The sequence below is a fragment of the Pinus tabuliformis genome, chromosome 6, assembly GCF_031772625.1.
Source record: "Pinus tabuliformis cultivar Carrire ecotype Pingquan chromosome 6, CPIR1, whole genome shotgun sequence".
NCBI classification, from domain to species: Eukaryota; Viridiplantae; Streptophyta; class Pinopsida; order Pinales; family Pinaceae; genus Pinus; species Pinus tabuliformis.
The window spans coordinates 982283294-982300971 of NC_142292.1; the positions used below are offsets into that span (position 1 = coordinate 982283294).

The following is a 17678-nucleotide window of genomic DNA, read 5'->3' on the forward strand; positions in this document are numbered from 1 at the left end:
AGCCTATTTAAATGGGGGAATTAAACCAGCGTGTAGCCTATGCTAAGATTCACTAGGACTTTACAAAGTTTTATTATTTAGTGAAAGACTCGCCAAGATCTTACAAGATTTTATAATTGAGTAAAATATTCGCCATACCTGGGGAGAGATTCGCCAAAAAATTATATATACATATTATATTATTGATAAAATCGCCTTCCATTTTTCCTATATACCATGGAGATTCGCCCATTTATTATATTTATAAATTTAGGGGGTTCTTTAAATTTTCCCTGCTTGCAAGTGACCACAACTATCTTGATTGTGCTTAGGATTTGCAATTGAATTTAAAAGCAGGAGCATGATCATGGAGTTCTTCAACTGGCAGTCTTCGCAGCCTATTTCATCTAATTTATTTGTGCTACTGTATGCTCGTTTTGAGTATATGAGACATATTCGAGGCTTTGCGGTGATAGGAATCAGGGGTTTAAATTCCAAGGCAGCTTCATGGCTCCCCTGTTTAGATTTTGTTCTTACATATTGTTGTGTCAGCGTAATTTCCGGGGAGGCCGCGATTGAAGTTACAACCATGTTTATATTCGGCGATTCTCTAATCAACAATGGCAACAAAAAATATATAGTAAGCATTGCAAACTCTAACTTCTTGCCTTACGGAACATATTTCTTTGGAGGCCATCCTATTGGAAGGTTTTGCAATGGCAGGTGTTTAAATTCCAAGGCAGCTTCATGGCTCCCCTATTTAGCTTTTGTTGTGACATATTGTTGTGTTGGAGTAATTTCTGGGGAGGCCACGGCTGAAGTTAAAGACATGTTTATATTCGTCCATTCTCTGATCGATAATGGCAACAACAACTATATAGGAAGCATTGCCAAAGCCAACTTCTTGCCTTACGGAATAGATTTCTTTGGAGGCCATCCTACTGGAAGGTTTTGCAATGGCAGGACCACTGTTGATTTTCTAGGTTTGCATTCTATGGTTATTTGATTTAAAGCTTCTGGTTTGTATATAATTTTCCAATGAAATCCTTGAAAAGAAATTCCAAAGGATGTTTCCCCTTGGGTGTAGACTCTGTTTTCAATTCAGGAAACAAGAATGCAGCAGAATTAGTTGATTGTAAATTCTGGAATGGAGTGAACTACACTTCAACACCCGCAGGCATTTTGGACGAGACTGGCCAAAACCTTGTAAGTCCAAATTGCTGAAACGATAAATTGAGTTTCTCCCACTGGTGCTAAACGTAGCATATACAGTATCTAACATTTATGTTTTTGGTGCGAAATTGATAGCTTGGGTACATATTGTTGAATCAACAGATTGCAAAATTGGAGAAGAGTTTAGAGGATTTGACATCGCAGTTGGGAAGCACAGTGCTGGTGGCTTGGCATATAGCAAAATATATTTTGTCAATTACTTTTGGCAGCAATGATTATATCAACAACTATCTTATGCCTGCCTTTTATCCAACCAGTAGACAATACACCCCAGAGGCTTACAGCAAATGGAAAGCCCGCTACCATTCTGCAGGTGGAATGTGAAATCAATCATTAGTTTTTAATGAATGAATTACCTGTTAGTGCCTCTAATACAGGAAAAGGTTTGGTTTCCTGGTCGATTCAGTGGACTCTCTAAACTATGCCCAAATATTTCGACTTCCAAGATTTGCAAGTGATCACAACTATCTTGATTGTGATTAGGATTTGCAACTGAATTTAAAAGCAGGAGCATGATCATGGATTCTTTCAGTTGGGAGTCTTGGCAGCCTATTTCATCTAATTTATTTCTGCTACTGTATGCTCGTTTTGAGTATATGAGACATATTTGAGGCTTTGCAGTGATGGGAATCACTAATCAGGTGTTTAAATTCCAAGGCAGCTTCATGGCTCCCCTATTTAGCTTTTGTTGTTACAGATTGTTGTGTTGGATTAATTTCTGGGGAGGCCGCGGCTCAAGTTACAACCGTTACAACCATGTGTATATTCGGCGATTCTCTTATCGATAATGGAAACAACAACTATATAGCAAGCATTGCCAAAGCCAACTTCTTTCCTTACGAAATAGATTTCTTTGGAGGCCATCCTACTCGAAAGTTTTGCAATGGCAAGATCACTGTTGATTTTCTAGGTTTGCATTCTATGGTTATTTGATTTAATGCTTCTGGTTTGTATATAATTTTCCATTGATTTCCTTGAAAATATATTCCAAAGGATGTTTCCCCTTGGGTGTAGACTCTCTTTTCAAGTGAGGAAACTAGAATGCAGAGAAATTAGTTAATTGGAAATTCTGTAAAATTCAAGAAATTTTATAAATATGAGCGAATTCAAACAATTGGCTTCACTCTTTAGGGAGGGTGCTAGCCCTAGACCATAGGAAAAGGAAAAAAAATTCTGGATACTGAGGAGACTCAAGGGGCTGAGGCATCTGCTGGATTCCCACTACCTAGGGAGGAACTTCCTGCCGCTGAGTTCACCAAATTGATAATCCTCGGGGGACTGAGGCATCTGCTGGATTCCCACTACCCGGGGAGGAACTTCCTGTCGCTGAGTTCACCAAATTGATAATCCTCTATCTTTCATGAGCCTCCCACTTCTCAATTAAATCCATCATATTTCTGAAATATTAAGCCTGCAGTTTAGTTAAACTCGGACCCAAATAAAACCCCAAAGAGGTTTTTCTCTCAATATGAATCAGTGCTCTTAATTGAAAAACTAGATTGCAAATTTTGGGAAGAGTTTAGAGGATTTGACATCGCATTTGGGAAGCGCAGTGGCGATGGCTCGGCATCTAGCAAAATCTATTTTGTCAATTACGTTTGGCAGCAACGATTATATCAACAACTATCTTATGTCTGCCTTTTATCCAACCAGTAGACAATACACCCCAGAGACTTACAGCAAATGGAGAGCCCGCTGCCATCATGCAGGTGGAATGTGAAATCAATCACTAGTTTCTAATGAATGAATTACCCGTTAGTGCCTCTGATACAGGAAAAGGTTTGGGTGGTGGATTCGGTGGACTCTCGAAACTATGCCCAAATATTTCGACTTCCAAGATTTGCAAGTGATCACAACTATCTTGATTGTGCTTAGGATTTGCAACTGAATTTAAAAGCAGGAGCATGATCATGGATTTTTTCAGTTGGGAGTCTTGGCAACCTATTTCATCTAATTTATTTCTGCTACTGTATGCTCGTTTTGAGTATACGAGACATATTTGAGGCTTTGCAGTGATGCAAATCAGGTGTTTAAATTCCAAGGCAGCTTCATGGCTCCCCTGTTTAGCTTTTGTTGTTACACATTGTTGTGTTGGATTAATTTCTGGGGAGGCCGCAGCTGAAGTTACAACCATGTGTATATTCGGCGATTCTCTTATCGCTAATGGCAACAACAACTATATAAAAAGCATTGCCAAAGCCAACTTCTTTCCTTACAAAATAGATTTCTTTGGAGGCCATCCTACTCAAAGTTTTGCAATGGCAGGATCACTATTGATTTTCTAGGTTTGCATTCTATGGTTATTTGATTCAATGCTTCTGGTTTGTATATAATTTTCCAATGAAATCTTTGAAAATATATTCCCAAGGATGTTTCCCCTTGGGTGTAGACTCTATTTTCAATTGAGGAAACTAGAATGCCGCGGAATTAGTTAATTGGAAATTCTGTAAAATTCAAGAAATTTTATAAATATGAGCGAATTCAAACAATCGGCTTCCCTCTTTAGGGAGGGTGTTAGCAACTTAGCCCTGGCCCCTAGACCATAGGAAAAGAAAAAAAAATTATGGATACTAAGGAGACTCATGGGGCTGAGGCATCTGCTGGATTCCCACTACCTAGGGAGGAACTTCCTGCCGCCAAGTTCACCAAATTGATAATCCTCTGGGGGCTGAAGTGTCTTCTGGATTCCCACTACCTTGGGAGGAACTTCCTGTCGCTGAGTTCACCAAACTGATAATCCTCTATCTTTCATGAGCCTCCCACTTCTCAATTAAATCCATCATATTTCTGAAATATTAAGCCTGCAATTTAGTTAAACTCAGACCCAAATAAAACCCCAAAGAGGTTTTTCTCTCAATATGAATCAGTGCTCTTAATTGAAAAACTAGATTGAAAAATTTTGGGAAGATTTTAGAGGATTTGACATTACAGTTGGGAAGCACAGTGGCGATGGCTCAACATTTGGCAAAATCTATTTTGTCAATTACTTTTGGCAGCAATGATTATATCAACAACTATCTTATGCCTGCCTTTTATCCAACCAGAAGACAATCCACCCCATTGACTTACAACGAATGGAAAGCCCGTTGCTAGCATGCAGGCGGAATGTGAAATCAATCATTAATTTTTGATGAATGAATTATCCATTAGTGTCTCTGATACACGAAAAGGTTTGGTTGGCTGGTGGATTCGGTGGACTCTTGAAACTATGCCCAAATATCTCAACTTCCAAGATTTGCAAGTGACCACTACTATCTTGTTTGTGCTTAGGATTTTCAACTAAATTTAAAAGCAGGGGCATGATCATGGATTTTTTCAGCTGGCAGTCTTGGCAACCTATTTCATCTAATTTATTTGTGCTACTGTATGCTCATTTTGAGTATATGAGACATATTTGAGGCTTTGCAGTGATGGGAATCAGGTGTTTAAATTCCAAGGCAGCGTGATGGCTCCCCTGTTTAGCTTTTGTTGTTACATATTGTTGTGTTGGCGTAATTTCTGGGGAGGCCGCGATTGAAGTTACAACCATGTTTATATTTGGCGATTCTCTGATCGATAATGGCAACAAAAAATATATAGCAAGCATTTCCAAAGCTAACTTCTTGCCTTACGGAATATATTTCTTTGGAGGCCATCCTATTAGAAGGTTTTGCAATGGCAGGACCACTGTTGATTTTCTAGGCTTGCATTCTATGGTTATTTGATTTAAAGCTTCTGGTCTGTATATAATTTTCCAATGAAATCCTTGAAAATAAATTCCAAAGGATGTTTCCCCTTGGGTGTAGACTCTGTTTTCAATTGAGGAAACTAGAATGCAGCAGAATTAGTTAATTGGAAATTCTGGAAAATTCAAGAAATTTTATAAATATGAGCGAATTCAAACAATCGGCTTCACTCTTTAGGGAGGGTGTTAGCCCTAAACCATAGGAAAAGGAACAAAAACTATGGACACTGAGGACACTCAGGGGGCTGAGGCATCTGCTAGATTCCCACTACCTGGGGAGGAACTTCCTGCCGCTAAGTTCACCAAATTGATAATCCTCAGGGGGCTGAGGCATCTGCTGGATTCCCACTACCTGGGGAGGAACTTCCCCTAATTGGGGAGGAACTCTTTAGATTATTTTTTATTTCGATACACACTAATGACAACCAGTTGGTTTAATTTTTTAAACTATTTCTATTCTATATTTTAAATGAAATAAAACTAATAAATATAAAACAATATTCACTAAAACCAGTTTATCTAACTCATTATATTGCTTCTAATTTATATATCTTTAAAACTGTACAATAATTTGATCTTAAAGAATGTTGAATGAACGATCTCAGGGCAATTGCTAGGGCTGCCTCTCATTCCTGCATACCTTGACCCATCTACAAGGGGTTCGGCAATCCTAAATGGAGTGAACTACGCTTCAGCACCCGTAGGCATTTTGGACGAGACTGGCCAAAACCTTGTAAGTCCAAATTGCTGAAATGATAAATTGAGTTTCTCCCACTGGTGCTAAATGTAGCATATATGGTATCTAACATTTTTGTTTTTGGTGCAAATATGATAGCTTGGGCGCATATCGTTCAATCAACAGATTGCAAATTTTGGGAAGAGTTTAGAGGATTTGACATCGCAGTTGGGAAGCGTAGTGGCAGTGGCTCAGCATCTAGCAAAATCTATTTTCTCAATTACTTTTGGCAGCAACGATTATATCAACAACTATCTTATGCCTACCTTTTATCCAACCAGTAGACAATACACCCCAGAGACTTACAGCGATATTCTCATGTGGTAACTTTCACAATTGGTGGTTGGTTTCATAAGCTCTGTCTGGTTGCCTGAGAAATACAACCAAAGTCAATTGAAACTTTAAAGTGGTTCTTGTAAAACTGAGAATTTAATTGAAACTTTAAAGTGGTTATTGAATTTTATTGGCGTTGTCTAACTCTCCTAGGTTTTGAAGTTTTTTTGTTTGAATATGGGAAAACAATTTTTTGGTAAGATTTTGAATTTTTGTGGTTTAAAATGTGTTTTTAATCTATAAATGGATTTAGTGTCTTGAAAAACTTCTGCGGATTTGGATGATGCAGTGATCACAACTCAAACTAAATGGATTCAGTGCCCTGAAAACCCTCTGGTGAATTCTGATGGTGCAGGGTTCACAGCTCAGATTTGGGATTCCAGCAGTTCCTTATCAAATTTCTAGCAAATTTGACCCAAAAATATGCCAAAAAAACTATATCAATGGTTAAAATTTTGGCTATTTTGTTTTGTAATTGATAATTACTTTCCTTCCTTAGCTTAAAATTTTGGTTTTTTTGGTACTCAACATTCACTTTCTGAAAATTGACCAGTGCACACTTTGTTTGCATTAGTCTAAAAAGTGATCAGTGCAGGAATCTGACATATGGTAGCCATCTTAAAATAGTTTCAAGAAAAGGAACCATCTCATCTTGCATCAAACTTCTCTTTGGTTGTCATTTAGATTATTTGAGGCCATTCAGTTTGAACAAAATCTTTAGTAAATATTATTTCATTATATAATAAAAACTTGAATTATGATGAAAAATGTGAGAACCTAGCATTTTTGTCAAAACTCTTGTGAAATTTGTACCAGGAAATAGAATCCTTTCCCTTTAAGATTATCTTACTCCATCAAAATACAAAACAAAATTTGGTTGCTCCTCAAAATACAGTACTTTATCTAAACTTACATAAAAATAATCCCTCCTAGAGTGTTCACTGTAAATTTACAGAGTATTTATATAAGTTGGTTTTATGTGGAATATATATGCAGGCTCTATGCAACTTGGGAGCTCGCAAGTGCGCAGTGGCAGCAATGGGTCCTCTGGGATGCATTCCAAGTCAAATAGCAATGTCCAATAGCAATGGCAGCTACATTGACAGTGTAAACCAACATGCCATACTCTTCAATTCCAAGCTCAAATATCTTTTGGGCACTGTCACTCAATATGCCTGGTGCACATTGCATCTATGGAGATGCCTATAGTGCAGTTAAAGACATGATGCAATGGGTCCTCTGGGATGCATTCCAAGTCAAATAGCAATGTCCAATAGCAATGGCAGCTGCATTGACAGTGTAAACCAACACGCCATACTCTTCAATTCCAAGCTCAAATATCTTTTGGACACTCTGTCACTCAATATGCCTGGTGCACATTGTGTCTATGGAGATTCCTACAGTGCAGTTAAAGACATGATCGACAATCCCAGTTCTTATGGTATAGTAATAACTTAATTTTAAATTTGTTCTCATAGAACCTTTAAATCTTGGATAAGCTAGGGCAGACCAACATGAAAAAGTTGTTACTGTAATTTTTCCCTCTGGGATGCATTCCAGGTCAAATAGCAATGGTAGCTGCATTGACAGTGTAAACCAACACACCATACTCTTCAATTCCAAGCTCAAATATCTTTTGGGCACTTTGTCACTCAATATGCCTGGTGCACATTGCGTCTATGGAGATTCCTACAGTGCAGTTAAAGACATGATCGACGATCCCAGTTCTTATGGTATAGTAATAACTTAATTCTAAACTTGTGCTCATAGAACCTTAAAATCTTGGATAAGCTAGGGCAGACCAACATGAATAAGTTGTTACTGTAATTTGTTGCTGATGTGTTTACTGCTATATACAGGTTTTAGTGTGACAAATCAAGGATGATGTGGGATAGGCATGTATAATGGATAGATAACGTGCTTTCCGGGACTGGAACCGTGTACCAACAGGGACCAGCATGTATTTTGGGATGCATTCCATCCCACTGAAGCTGTGAACATTATTCTGGCCACAAGAGCTTACTCTGGCCCTCCTTCTGACTCTTACCCCATCAATCTCAAGCAGCTTGCTAAGATATAATAAGGTTCCCATTAACATTCTGGACAGTCAAATGTCTCTACTTCTTAAAATATTTTCATTTAGTTATCAGCAGAGCATAATATACCTGTAGTCAAGTTACGGATTTTGAAATATTTTGTTATCATCAGAGCATAATATACCTGTAGTCATTTCGTTTGAGGTAAAGGCAAAACATGTGATCCAATAGTGAAAAGTCTTTATTTAATCTATATATTGAATTCAAGTGATATTTATGGAATTTTATATGGTTTACTGATAAACATACAGTAACTTGGAACCTCTAAACTTTTGGAAAATTTCAGTTAGATTTTGTGAATATGGATTTCATGTATTGAGAAAGAAAATTAGCCTTACTATCTATTTCTTGAACAATTTTTTTGGAACTTTGAGTTGGTAGTATGTTAGTTTGATAGTCGTTTGTCTAAACATAAGTCTTATTTTCATTGCATCATGCGATCAGCTTTGAATTACTCTGTTCTGCTATTTTTTGCCATGCACTCTAAATGGACATGCAGATTGTAATCAATCTTGCGACAGTTTTGAAGATAGTTATTATTTAAGATGGACATTTACATATAATAATAGAAAATATAAAAAACCAAAGAGATAAAGGATGCTGAATGACATTCAATGGTCAATGGTTTACTGATGGAGAGAAATCATGCTGGTTGACATTCAATGATTCACTGAGATTGAAATTCCAAATTTACACATTTTTCTGGGTTGTAGAATGAGTTTTTAGGTTCAATCATATTATGTAACTATAGCAAAGGATAATACCTTAAATGATAGTTAGTGGGTTTCATTCGCCTTCCATTCACCCCATACATGTTAATTTATGTGGCAAAAATATAAACATGTTAAATATCATAACAAGTAATTCCTAAAAGCCTAAATATAAAGAAAATTTGAATATCTTAAAATTTAGAGTAAAAACCATTGTAATTACAAAAAAAAATGAAAAAAACAAAAAAAATCAAAATTTGTCGTGCACAGAGTGACAGCATAACTCCCATGCCAATACAATGCAATACCATACAGAACGTGAAGTATAACTATATTGCAAATTGCCTCCTCTATTTGATATACGTATGATCCACAATTTTTCCTGTTTTTCAACCAAAGTTTTTAATCAATAGCTGGACAGAGACAAATAGGAAGACCACAGTATTTGTATAAAATATAAGCCAGACCACCTTGAACTTTTTTTCTCTATGTACCTCTGGTAAGAATTTCCTCATACCTCCTGTCCGACTGCTATTTCTCCAGTCTCATTTGCTGGTGAAATTCATCAATGAAAGCTTCAACCAACTTGTTGGTTTCTTCAACACAAGACACTATGTTCTGGTGATGACCCCCATCAGTCCTTAATGGGCTGCTCAGACTGCTGCCTTCCCTTGAAGGCAACTGGTTCTCCTCAACTGGGGTGACACGTATCATGATTGCTCCATAATTTTTCTTCTTGCCATGGAGAATGACCTCTCTTACTTTGTGTACTTGGGCTTTCACAGGGTACAGCTTTTGCCAGAGCACTCAGCAATTGTTTTGCAAGATTGGCCAGGGAAATCTTCATGTTCTTTTTCTTGCCCGCCTGTAAACATTTATAACAGATATACCTTAGAAACACACTATTTTTTAACAAATTCAAGAATACAACCATGCATAATTTTTTAGCAAAATTCAAGAATACAACCATGGTGCACAATCACATACAAACCAGCAAAATTTATAAGGTGGAGGAGGTGACTGTAAATTTTGCACACAGTGCTATGTACCAGTCATAAGGTTGTGAATTATTGAGCTGCAAATATTCTCTTGAACCACATTTTGTTTTAGTTGGAAACAAATATTTTGTTGCGCAAAGAAAATTCATAGCTTTTGATGTGACTGGTTATATCTTTTGTTGCTTTCAGTTATATTTGGCGTTATGAAAGGGACCAAACAATCTATGGCTTCAGCGTTTTTTTAGTACCATTATTGCACATCTCAATCACTTATTAATCATTAATTATCTCAGGATGAGAATTTCATTAATTATCTCAGGATGAGAATATATGTTATACTAAAGAGGCGTTAGAGTTAATTTATGAAAAATAATTAGCACTACCATTTCTATTCATCATGTGAGAAACTTTAATTAAACTTATGAAAAATGATTAACATTATTATTTTTATCAATAATGTAAGAAATTTTAATGAACAGACCGATAAATAGATTTGATTAAATTTTAATTACAACTTGACTACATAAGAAAGCATAAATTATGGTTTAATATATATTTTTTTTAAATATAAAAATGGCATGTGTGCAGAGTGTTGGAATTTGTTTTTTTCCAACGACTGTATTGCCCAGGAGCACAAGCAATATTTTTGACTTGAACATTGGTACTGTAATCAATCTTGTTACAGTCTCAAGAGTAATGATTATTTTAGATGGAATTTTATATGGTTTACTGATAAACATACAGTAATTTCGAACCTCTAAATTTTTGGAAAATTTTAGTTAGATTTTGTGAATATGGATTTCATGTTTTGAGAAAGAAAATTAGCCCAACTGTCTATGTCGTGAACAAATTTCTTGGAACTTTGAGTTGGTAGTATGTTAGTTTGATAGTCGTTTGCCCAAACATAAGTCTTATTTTCATTTTTCATTGCATCATGAGCCTTGAATTACTCGGTTCTTTTTTTTGCCATGCACTCTAAGTGGACCTCCTTTTTTTGCCATTCACTCCAAGTGGACCTGCAGATTGTAATCAATCTTGAGATAGTTTTGAAGATCGTTATTATTTAAGATGGACATTTACATATAATAATAGAAAATAGAAAATGTCAAGGAGATAAAGGATGCTGAATGAAATTCAATGGTTTATTGATGGAGAGAAATCATGCTGGTTGACCGTCAATGGTTTACGGAAGAAAGAGTATAACATTGAAACTCCAAATTTGCGTGTTTTTCTGGTTTGTAAAATAAGCCTTAGGTTCAATCATATTATGTAATTGTGGCAAAGGATAATAACTTAAATGATAGTTGGTGAGTTTAATTCTCATTTCATTACCATACACGTTAGTTTATAGGGCAAAAATATAAACATGTTAAATATCATAACAAATAATTCCTAAAAATAAAAGAGAATTTGAATATCTTAAAATTTATAGTGAAAACCATTGTAATTACCCAAAAAAAAAAAATGAAAAAAAAATCAAATTCTGTCATGCAGAGTGACAGCATAACTCCCATGCCAATAGATCACACTACCATATAGAAGTATAACTATATTGCAAATTGCCTCCTCTATTTGATATACTTATGATCCACAATTTTTCATGTTTTTCATGTTTTTCAACCGAAGTTTTTAATCAACGACCATCGCTGGACAGAGACAAATAGGAAGACCACAGTATTTGTATAAAATATAAGCCAGACCACCTTCAGCTTTTTTTCTCTATGTGCCTCTGGCAAGAATTTCCTATACCTCCTGTATGACTGTTGTTTCTCCAGTCTCATTTGTTGGTGAAAATCACCAATGAAAGCTTCAACCAGCTTGTTGGTTTCTTCAACACAAGACAGTATGTTCTGGTGATGACCCCCATCACTCCTTAATGGGTTGTTCAGATTGCTGCCTTCCCTTGAAGGCAATTGGTTCTCCTCAATAGAGGGGTCACGTATCGTGATTGCTCCATAATTTTCCTTCTTCTTCTTGCCATGGAGAATGACCTCTCTTACTTTTTGTACATGGGCTTTCATGGGGGTACAGCGTTTGCCAGAGTACTCAGCGATTGTTTTGCAAGATTGGCTAGGGCAATCTTCATCTTCTTTTTCTTGCCACCCTGTAAACATTTATAGCGGATATCCCCTAAAAGCACACTCAATTTTTTAACAAATTCAAAAATACAACCATGCCCAACTTTTTAGCAAAATTCAAGAATACAACAATGCCTAACTTTTTAACAAATTCAAGAATGCAACTATGGTGCACAATCAAATACAAACCAGCAAAATTTATAACGTGGAGGAGGTGACTGTAAATTTTGCACACAGTGCAATGTACCAGTCATAAGGTTGTGAATTATTGAGCCGCAAATATTCTCTTGAACCACATTTTGTTTTAGTTGGAAACAAATATTTTTTTATCCAAGGAAAGTACATAGCTTTTGATGTGACTCGTTATATCTTTTGTTACTTTCAGTTATAACAAAATAAATAAATAAATAAAAAAAAATATGTCATGCACAGAGTGAGCATAACTCCCATGCCAATAGAATACAGTACCATACAGAATGTGAAGCATAACTATATTGCAAATTGCCTCCTCTATTTGATATGTATGATCCACAGTGCAAGCATTTCCTCATACCTCCTATATGACTGATGTTTCTCCAGTCTCATTTGCTGGTGAAATTCATCAATGAAAACTTCAGCCAACTTGTTGATTTCTTTAACACAAGACACTATGTTCTGGTGATGACCCCATCAGTCCTTAATGGGTTGCTCAAACTGCTGCCTTCCCTTCGAGGCAACTGGTTCTCCTCAACAGAGGGGGGCACGTATCGTGATTGCTCCATAATTTTCCTTCTTCTTGCCATGGAGAATGACCTCTCTTATTTTCTGTACTTGCGCTTTCACAGGGTATAGCTTTTGCCAGAGCACTCAGCAATTGTTTTGCAAGATTGACCTCTCTTACTTTCTGTACTTGGGCTTTCACAGGGTATAGCTTTTGCCAGAGCACTCAGCAATTGTTTTGCAAGATTGGCTAGGGCAATCTTCATCTTCTGTTTCTTGCCGCCCTATAAACATTTATAACAGATATCCCCTAAAAAAACAGTAAATTTTTTAACAAATTCAAGAATACAACCATACCCAACTTTTTAGCAAAATTCAAGAATACAACCATGCCCAACTTTTTAACAAATTCAAGAATGCAACCATGGTGCACAATCAAATACAAACCAGCAAAATTTATAAGATGGAGGAGGTGACTGTAAATTTTGCACACAGTGTTATTGAGCTGCAAATATTCTCTTGAATCACATTTTGTTTTATGTGGAAACAAATATTTTTTATGTAAGGAAAATACATAGCTTTTGATGTGACTCGTTATATCCTGGGTTGCTTTCAATTATATTTGGCCTTACGAAAGGGACCAAACAATCTATGGCTTCAACTTTTTTTCTCAGCGCCATTATTGCACATCTCAATTACTTGTTAATCATTAATTTTATTAATCATTAATTATCTCATGATGAGAATATATGTTACACTAAGGAGGTCTTAAAGTTGAACTTATGAAAAATGATTAGCACTACTATTTCTATCAATCATGTGAGAAATTTTAGTTGAACTTATGAAAAATAATTAGCACTACTATTTCTATCAATCATGTCAAAAATTTAATAGAGAGTGTAATTCTCGCTAATAAATTGTGGTTTAATATAATTTTTTTAAATATAAAAATGGCATGTGTGCAATTCTATTTATAAATAAATAAAATGTACAATGATGGAATTTTGACTATTTTTAATATTTTTAAATTATTAATTTCAATAGTAAATAGAGAAATTAAATTTTATTTATAAATAAATAAAATGTATAATGATGGAATTTTGACCATTTATAATTTTTTTACATTATTAATTTCAATAGTAAATAGATAACATAGTAATGAGACTTAGATTTCCTTTGAAATGAGTGATTTCCCTATAAGAATTTTTTCCAGGAGTTTCCAAACGAGGTTGGGCTTTTAAATGTTGAGGTGGTATGGACTTTCAAGGTGCCAAGGTGAAATGTAGACTTAGATTTCCTTCAAAATGAGTGATTTCCTAGAAGAATTTTTTTCCGGGAGTTTCCAAATGAGGTTGGGCTTTTACATGTTGAGGTGGTATGGACTTTCAAGGCGCCAAGGTGAAATGTAGTTTAAAACATTGGGTTGATGTGTACCTTTAAGTGTCGGGGTGATATGTCATGGTAGGCTTCGATAGACCTTAGAAACATCGGGTAACGGATATTTTAATAGATAAAGATAGAAATATCTCTTCCCTAGAGGATTTTACCTTAGAAGCTTTCGAAGGAGGCACAAGTGACTCGGTTTAAAAATGTCGAAGTTTGGGGTCTTGGGTTTTCAGTTGACGTAAATGAAAGACATTCTAGAAGTGGAGAGGGGGAATCTTTGTTCCTCGAGCTTTTTCCTTAATTTTAGCGAATAAACCCTTTTTTTGGCAAGGACATAGTAGAATGAGTGGTTTCCAGGTGCATATTTGTTCAAGTGCTTACGAAATGTTGAGAAACATTTATTTTCTTTATCTTTTCTAACACGAAGACTCAGATTAGAGTTGCCTATCCTTTAGGTAATTTCGTCTAGGCATATTGCCTAATAATATCGTTGAGTAATGTACTATGGAGCTTACATTCACAAGGAGGATGTATCACCATACTTTGGTGACTCTTAAATTTAGATATTGAAAAGCCTGAACTAAGAAGAACTGACCCAAACATAAATAAGCACCTATTTCAACATAAATAAACCTATCTATATATAAGTTGTATGGAAGCAGATATTGAATTGTTTGAATAGTCAAGATCTGATTACAGTGAAATGGTATATAAAAAATATGACAATTGAAAATCCCCATGAACTGCAAACATATAAAATTCATGCATCCACAAATGTGGAGAAAATATCTTCTTACGAAAACAATAGTTGTTTGAGCACAACATTGTTACTTATAGTCATTCCATTAGCAAAGAAGCAATTTTTTTAAAGATGTATTCTAATAATTATCAAGTGAGATGTATTCTAATAATTATCAAGTGAGAAGAATAGGAAGATGTATCTTCTTATTCTTCTCCATTATTAAATGTTCTTATTTGCCAATTAATTTCTTTTATTGACAAATTTCCCTGTCCAAATAATAAAAATAAATTATTAAAATAAAATAAATAAATAAACGAGATTTAAAACATATTCATTGAGAGAAAAAAAAAGGAAAAGCATTAGCACAGCACACTTAACCCTTGAAAGCTAATAAAAAGAACTGTTACCACTCCAAAATTAACCCTTGAAAGCTAATAAAAAGAACTGTTACCGCTCCAAATTCACAGCACAATTAACCCTTGAAAGCTAATAAAAAAAAGTGTTGCCGTTGAAACTAAAAAATCTCTGAAATTAGTGTTACCAACGTGCAAAATGTTACTGCAGCTCGTCAACAAAAATGGTACCGCAGAAACTTAAAAAGTGTTAAACCATGAAATGTTAATGCAGAAATTTCGATGTGGAAGATATTACATACCTTCGCTCCTGTCGTTAAAGCCGCGGAGAGTCGCGGAGGCTGTAGTAGTTTAGTTGAGGAGAGCCGCGGAGGCTGTAGTTTAGTTGAGGAGAGTTGTAATGTACATAGGAATATAGAGACGGTTATGCTATACTTATATTATATGAACAAAATAAGAGATGGCTTCCAAGAAAATGAGGTGGTACCATCAATGGTTAATAACAATAATTTGGGTTGGGTTTGATAACGTCCACACTTAAAAGAAACATTCCACCACCACAAATTTTCAAGAGTTTTAAAATAATGATTTTTGGGGCAACGTCTAGCAAATAGTTAAAAATAATGATTTTTTGGCAACTTGGTGTGGTTATCTTTAATATGTATTTAGTGGTGTTGGGTAATTTTCCTCAATTTTTGGGGTTGATTTAGTTGATTTTATGGTTCAAGTATATGAAAAACAAACAACTCGAAGAGTAATGAGGAGTCTCGTTGTTTAGTCTAAGAAACCTTATCAATGAGCTCATGATATATCACTCTCTAAACTTATGCCCTATGCATTGAAGTTAATAGAGGAAGCTATTTTTGGTATGTATGGATTTTAAATATCATAAAAAAGTGCAAGGATGGTTGGTATCTATGGATTTAGTTTTATTTGATGAGACTACGTAAAGAAAAGAGAGAAATATATCTAGGTGTAGTGGTTGGGTGGCCATATCTTGTGCAAAAATAGTAGTGCCCATAGATTTTTTAGTTTTTCCTCTAGACCCAACTTCTTTCCTAATTTGAGTTGTGACTAACTAGGCTTGTTTAGATTCAATGGTTGACACGATGGTTGTTGGGGTAAATGCACACTTAAGGACTCATAAATACATAATTATGCCCACATATGACCACTTTTGTTAATCTACTAGACAATTCTATCTTTAATAGGATGAAACTTGGTAGTGATTGTGCACTAGTTGTGCATTGACGTCGAAATTAAATCTCCATTACTATGCATTAACTTATCCATACGGTTCCTAATCATTATTCACATTACCTCTTATTTAAAAGACTACCTTATCCATAATCTTATGCACTTACCTACCAACCTTATCCTTTGACTTTCAATCTTATTTTTGGAGGTTTCTTTCTATTTTTGACTTAGGAGTTGTATGTGGGAGCCTTCATATCAATTCTAACTTATTTTTCAATCTTATTTTTGGAGGTTTCTTTCTATTTTTGACTTAGGAGTTGTATGTGGGAGCCTTCATATCAATTCTAACTTATTTTTCAATCTTATTTTTGGAGGTTTCTTTCTATTTTTGACTTAGGAGTTGTATGTGGGAGCCTTCATATCAATTCTAACTTATTTTTTACGGAAATTGTATTTATTCCACCCTATTTTATACTCTCACTCTATTTTAGACTCTCTCACTCTAGTTCTAGTCTACTAATTAATTAAGGAAAGTGCTTTTCTACTTGGCCTAGTTTTTGGTGAAGACTCCACATTTTGTGGAGCGGAGTGCGAAGTAAAGAATCCGGTGGAGTGCAAAGTGGACATCACAGTAGATATAACGCGTGGTATATGGGCTTAGGGGCGAGTCGAAGGCCCTCCTTTTTGTTAAAAGAATGTAATGTTGCAAATGATGAATGGTTTTTTACCATAGTAACTTGTATTAGGGGAGTCCATAGTATATGGACCATGGTATTGCGATGATATATCCCTCGATGTAATAGTATATATATCAATGAATAATAAAGAAGAAGATAGTCTAGAAGAAACACATAATGTATTGAATGGTTGTATCTTTTGGAGTTGTGGTTTTGGACAAGAAGGCAAGGCTTTGCAGCTGAGTGTGCAGAGGCCTGAGTCCGTAGCTGAGTGTGTGGACTACTTGCAGCTGAGTGTGCAGGCCAAGAACTATTGTGATACAAATTCTCTATTATAAGCAATAGTTATTGTGGTTGTAGTCCCACATTGGGATGAACCACGCTAAAATTTGTGTCTTCATGTGTTTATAGCGTAGCAGTTTATTACAGTTGTATATTGTTTCAGTACACTGAACTTTTATGGATGTATATGATATGTTTCAAGTGATGAATGTAATGTGGCGAGGTAATGTATGAATGAGAAGTAACTTATGAATGTTAAGTATAAGAAAAGACATGAATACCACATCTTCACATCCCTCAAGACTGCAGAAACCTGGTTTTACATCCTCCCATAGCCACTTCGGGTGAGACTTCGATATGCTTGCAGGTCATTGCCGAAAGGGCCAATGATTAAGGGTTTTGTTGGTGCGCAGTATAGATTGAACCTGGGTTAGCCCAATCTAAAACAAAAAATG

The 17678-nt window shown here is 35.5% G+C and overlaps 1 pseudogene; it reads left to right on the top strand.

Annotated features, from left to right (window-relative positions):
• The first annotated feature begins 296 nt into the window (after window positions 1–296).
• LOC149262288 (GDSL esterase/lipase At1g29670-like) lies at window positions 297–17394 on the top strand (annotated as a pseudogene).
• Window positions 17395–17678: the final 284 nt, after the last annotated feature.